Source organism: Cornus florida, unplaced genomic scaffold (assembly GCF_030987335.1).
Source record: "Cornus florida cultivar Cherokee Brave unplaced genomic scaffold, ASM3098733v1 CherokeeBrave_3.0.0_Hap2_Chr02, whole genome shotgun sequence".
Classification (NCBI taxonomy): Eukaryota; Viridiplantae; Streptophyta; class Magnoliopsida; order Cornales; family Cornaceae; genus Cornus; species Cornus florida.
Window position 1 is genome coordinate 26,722,192 of NW_026775572.1, and position 6,734 is coordinate 26,728,925.

Genomic DNA, 6,734 nt, shown 5'->3' on the forward strand with positions numbered 1-6,734 from the left:
ACTTTACCCAAAAGGATTTTCTTAAACCGCACATTCACTACATCAATTTGGCGTGTAGGAACGGCTTTAATCGTCACCGATAATTGGCAAATGCCTTATTAAATTCTCCCATTTGGAGATTTAGTTGGGATCTTATTTCTCCCATTTGTTGATTTACCTGCTGATAATCGGCAAGTGCCTCTTTAAATTCTCCCATTTAGAGATTTAGTTGGGATCTTATTTCTCCCACTAGTTGATTTACCACCTGCCGATAATCGGCTGCTGGAAGATGTCGATAATCGGCTTCTGGAAGATTTCGATAATCGGCTGCTGGACGATGCCGATAATCAATGGTTGTTGGCGTCTGCCGATAATTGACTGCTGGAACATGCCGATAATCAGTTATTGGAACATGCCGATAATCAACTGTTGGAACATGTTGATAATCGGCGGCTGCTGGAACATGCCGATAATCAACTATTGGAATATGCCGATAATCAACTATTGGAACATGCCGATAATTAGTTGCTGGAATATGCCGATAATCTGCTGCTGTTAGAACATGCCGATAATCGATTACTGTTGGCGTCTCCCGATAATCATCTAGCCAACCATATGGCTGATTAGAATACTGGTATATCGGTTGATATGATTGATCAGAATATTCATAAGTGGGTTGAAAAGCCGACTGCATATTTTTACTATTAATTTACTCACCTAGTGGGGTCCCACCGTGTAATACCCCGATAATTTTAAAAGATTTATTAATTAGGATTAATTATTTTATTTTATTTTTCAATGATTTATTTTATTTTATTGAGTGCTAGATTAATTATCTTATTTTAATTAAGTTATATTTCATGATTATGTATGATGATTGATTGTTTGTGTGGTTGATTATTGATTGAATTATTGGTGTGTTGATTTTATTGGTATTATATGACTTAGTTGTAAATTCTTGTTTGTTTATGTGCTTCATGTAATTAGTTATTTTAATTTCTGTATTTAATTAATTATCTTATTTATTTAAATTAATTGGATTGGGCTTAAGGAAAGTTGGACCAAAAGATGTGGTCTTGGGCTTGTATGAAACCTTATTGGGTTAATTAATGAAGATCCGTGGTTATTTAATTATTTAAATGATCACTTTTGTATCAATTATATTTATATATATATATATATATATATAAATATAATTAATTAATAATTGTTATGGAAAGATATATATATAGATATATATTTATTGATATTTATAAGTATATATGATTTAATTAACTAATGAGTTAATTATGGAAGGAATATATATATATATATATATATATATATATATATATATATATATATTTGTTTATAGATATAAATTATTTAAAGATTATTATTTTAATTCATAATACTAGTTGGAATAGGATTTGGAATTTAAGGTGTATAAAAATACATATAAGGCTTTAGGGTTAAATGTTTTACACGTTAGAAAAATAAAACAAACAGAGAGAGAGGAAGAAGAAGGGCTGACAAGGAGGAGGTCGGATCTGAAAAGGAGGACGTCGGAATTGGAAGAGATAATTAAAGCTTAAAGCGTCGGTTTCGTTTCGAAACCTTCAGGCGAGTTTTCTCTAACTTTCCTCTTAGAACTCATAAGGATTTCACCTTGAGTATCAAGGCTTTAATTAAATTTATTTGTTTAAAAATTATGGTTAGATCGGAATAATTAAAAAGTATAAACTATTATATTTGATTTTTAGATTATTGGATTTTAATTGATATATATAGGTGTTATGTATATTTTAAAATCAATCTATAGGTGGATTTGTGACCCAAGAGAGTTAATTATGGTTTCTTTATTTTCTAGAATTGTTCATATAATAAATTAATAATTTGTTATGGAAGGAAGTGTATATATATATATATATATATATATATATATAGTTTAATTTGTCTATGAGTTGTATGGAAGGATGAATATATATATATATATATATATATATATATATATATATATATATGTATGTATGTATGTATATTGATTTTAAATAATCAAGGATTATTAAAGAAGGTGTTAAACACATATATACATTAAATAACATATGTGTAGGTATATATATATATAAATCATTTAAGATGATTAATATTATCATTCTTATTTGGCATATCTTAATAGGCTGGTTGTTAAATTAATGATATGCGTATAATATGCATGTGATGGCTATGCATGATTTAGCGTATTGTTAATTTTAAAGTTAATTCATGGTTAAAGTGTGGGCATGGATGAATTGTCAAATGATTAAATATATTACCTAAATATTTGTATGAATAGAATACATATATGGAAAGCATGGATGAATTGCTAATTAAATGTATGAATAAATATACCTGTGGAGGCATGGTTGAATTGCCAATGTATAAATATATATACACGGAGGCATGGTTGAATTGCTAATGTATAAATAAATATACTTATGGAGGCATGGTTGAATTGCCAATATATAAATAAAAATATTTACAATGGCATGGTTGATTTGCCAAAGCATAATTACGTTGTTATGTGTTAGATGATTAAAATATCATCTATGGTTGTTGTATGTATGGATTGGATTAGGGTTAGATATTCTTAAATGAGAATAGTTTAGTACTTACTGGTTAGTGTATTATTTTCCATTAATAAAATAATATTGGGGAAGACGTGGATGATTTGTCAAAACTTGGATTTTGGATATGTGATTTAAACAATTAAAATCATTATCGGGTTGGGATTAAATAGAGTATTTCTTTTATTATAATTTGTTGTTTAAATGATTAAACAACTGACTAGGATGGGATTAAGGTCAAAGGAGTTTTTATAAAATGAAATGGTAGATTGGTCTAGGTATGAATATTATTTTAATAATTATTTAATAGGTATGGAAATTTAATAAACCTATTAATGGATGTGATTAGTATAGTATATATAATTATATATAGACATGTATATCGTGCTTTATTAAAGTTAAAACTTTATTAGGTTTGGTTTTGATCAGAGATGATCTGCTTATTGGTTTTCAGAGGCCTGGTAGAGTGAACTTGCTCGTAGGGTTTAACCCACGATTTATTTTTTCAGGTTATTAGAGGTTCCAGTCTCGAGGTTGAGGGTCCGCAGCTGGGAGACTATCATTCGTCTATTCATCTTGTGTACTTTTAAATAGTATTGGATTATTGGATAATGTTTTAAGGGGTCCTTGAGTTATGGGATTTCCGAATTGTAATTGTTGGAGAATCATTAAGTAATATTTATTTATTAGTTTTCTTCAGCGGTTTATTTATTCTTTATTATTCATCTTTGTATTCTGTGCTTGTTAAATACTTAAATTGTTTTGATATCCCTTGATTTTGTGCGCGGACTTGATCAATCCGTGTTCCAAAATTAGGGGGTATCACACACCGGGTGTGCCAAAAATGTTGACGTCTAAAATCAGCTTTATGTAGCCGATCTCAAATTGATGTAAGCTGGGCGTGCCAGAACCACTTGTGTGGTTCGATTGTAAATAGTCAACGTTAGTCCCTGTGAGATATTATTTATGTATTGGCAATTATCGTAGACATAACAAGTCCAAGTTGAGTTGTAATTTATATTACTTGTCCTACAAGTCATCGAGGTTAACATGAATTACACAACTGGGAAGGAGTTCAGACTTACCATACCTAAAGGGTTTGTGATGAAAAGAGTAAGGACACTACATTAGGAAGGAATATAAACGAGGTTGGACATTCTACACTTTCCATGTTAGACTACGATTTCTGTAGAATGAACCAAGGCTAAAGGAATTCGAAATCCAAAAGTCTGCCAACTTTGAACCGGTTCAGCTTCTTTGAACCGGTTCAAGATGTTCAAGTTTGACACACTGCTAAACTTGAACCGGTTCAGCTTTCCTTGAATCGGTTCAAGATGTCCTATATGCAATACAACTGCAGTTTCCTTATTCTAATTTATTTCCCAGTTGATCTAGAATTGTACCAAATCCTATGCACGAAATTTATCTTATTTTCAGAGGGATTAGGTCATTCTAGAATCTATATAAACCATGTCATATACATTGGTTGAGACACGGCTTTTACATTCTAATTAAGATATTATTTAAAGCCTTAGGAAGATTGTTTGTGCAGAAAATCGAAGTTGATTTTTCTGATATCTTTCTAGAACACATACACATATTCTCCTAGATAGGTATTCATTCATTGGCAACCCAATTGGTCAACTAATTTCATAATGTGATTTTGGAAAATAAACCAAGGGCTATGAATAAAATGGCTAATGATTTAGCACAGACTGCTTCAGGAGTCAGGGTGCCGAGTGGTATGAAGGAAAGAGTAGTGAAGATTACACGTCGATCTCTTCCATCAGCTGAAGTAAGAAATCAAATTATGGAAGAAGTCTTTGCCACTGATGTCACCAAGATGGATGATGATGATTGGCGAATCCATTACATCTTGTTCTTGCAACATCCAACTCCTGAAGCCAATCGAAGAATTAAAAGAAGTGCTGTCAAATATGTGTTTATGGATGGAGATCTTTATAGAAGATTGGCTGATGATGGTTTATTATTTCAATGCATTAGTAAGTTTGAAGGTTTGAAGATTATGGCTGAGGTACATGAAGGGATATGTGAAGCTCACCAAGCTGGCATAAAAATGAGGTGGTTGATACGCCGATATGGATATTATTGGCCAGGAATGAGAAAAGATTGTATGACTTATGCAAAAGGCTGCATAGACTGTAAAAAACATGGTCCTATGCGGTGGGTCCCAGCAATAGAAATGCAATTACTAGTTAAACCATGGCCTTTCAGAGGTTGGGCTATGGATCTAATCGGCAAGATTAATCCTCCTTCATCAAAGGGTCATCATTAGATTATTCTAGCTACCAATTACTTTACTAAATGGGTAGAAGCCGAGGAATATGTATCGGTAACTCATAATACCGTTATACAGTTTTTGGAGCGACATATCTTTCACCAATTTGGATTACCAGAAACAATTGTTGCCGACAATAGATCTGTTTTTTTAAGCAAATGAAGTATTACAACTTGGCCGTGATATGCAGGTGAAAATGGTAACTTCAACACCCTATTATGCTCAAGGGAATGGTCAGGCCGAGGCCTCAAATAAAGTTGTTATTAAAATTATTGAGAAAATGATAAAAGACAAGCCGAGGCGTTGGCATGAAACCTTTTCAGAAGCCTTATAGGCCTATAGAAACTCAAAAAGGACAAGTATGGGAACAACACCTTATCGGCTAACATTTGGTCATGATGCTGTGCTGCCAATGGAGTTGAATGTGAAATCGGCAAGAGTAGCTTTACAACACAATCTTATACCTGCCGATTACAACGAAGCTATGCTTGCTGAGTTAGAAGATTTGGATGAAGTCCAGAAACTTGCTTTAGACCACCTCATGGTCCATAAAGCAAAAGTCATGAAGGCTTACAACAAACGGGTGAAGTTCAAGTCATTTGCAGAGGATGACATGGTATGGTAAACAATTCTTCCACCTGGAAAAGTGGATAGAGTTTATAGAAAATGGTCACCCACATGGAAAGGCCCATACTTGGTTCACCAAATACTGCATGGAGGAGCTTATAAGTTAAAAAATCTAGATGGTGAAGTGCATGAAAGGCCAATAAATGAAAGGTACCTTAAAAAATATAAGCCAACTATTTTTGAGCTTATGGAACAAAAGAAGTTTCCAGTTACGTCAAAATAGCTTGGATTCCATTTTGCCTTTTTGTTTAAACAAATTATGGATAAGTATGGTTATACAGTAAATAAAATCTCTGTATACTTCAAAAGCCAAAATATCATAGCAAGACTATTCAACACATCACAAAAGGCAAATTGTTCAAAACATATTACAGACCCATAAATGTTCAAATTCTGGTGAAATTACTATGAAATTCTTCAAATTTGGCTTTGAAGTCTGCCCACTGTAATACCCCTAATTTTAAAAGGACAGTCCTGAAATTTATTTATTTTATTTAATTGCATTTTTATTACGTTAATTGTAGTATTTCCTGTTTATTTGGATTTACTTGTTTTATTGGTTATTTGATATAATTATATTAATTAGTTAAATACGTTAGTTGGATTTTTTGTTTAATGAATTATATGGTTGTTAAGTATTAACGTATCATTAGGGTTTTATATAGCCGACTTAGGATTGGTGTAGAATTAAACTTAGGGATTAATGACGCCCTATATATATTGCATTATACGTATGTTTAGGGTTACAAACAAAACCCTATTCACGTATACAGTGAGATAGAGAGACACAGAGAAGCAGAGAGTGGAACTTGAGAGCTTGCAGAGAGGTTCAAGGAGGTTGTAACGGAGTGCTTCAGGGTTAAACCAAGAGCGCCGGAGGTGTAGAACAATAGTCGACAATGTTGACGGAAAACTTAGAGATGACAGTTTCAGTTTTCTAACCGGAAATTAGAGACAAGTCTCTGTTCTTCTCCTTCCCTTTAATTCGTGTTCTGTGCATGCCCAGTTAGACTCCAAGAATTAAATAAAGGCTAAAACGGATTTAAATAAGCATATAACAAGTCTTTTATGCATGATTGAAATTTATTTAACCTCGTTGTATGAATTGTTTTGCTACATCCTTATTGCTCTGTTTTGTTTCCTCCGATTGTTGCGTTTAAGTTTTATTTAATTTAGATCTTTAATGCATATTTATGCCTTGTACTTAATCTAGGTCTAAGATTTAAGCCTAGAACAAGGATTAA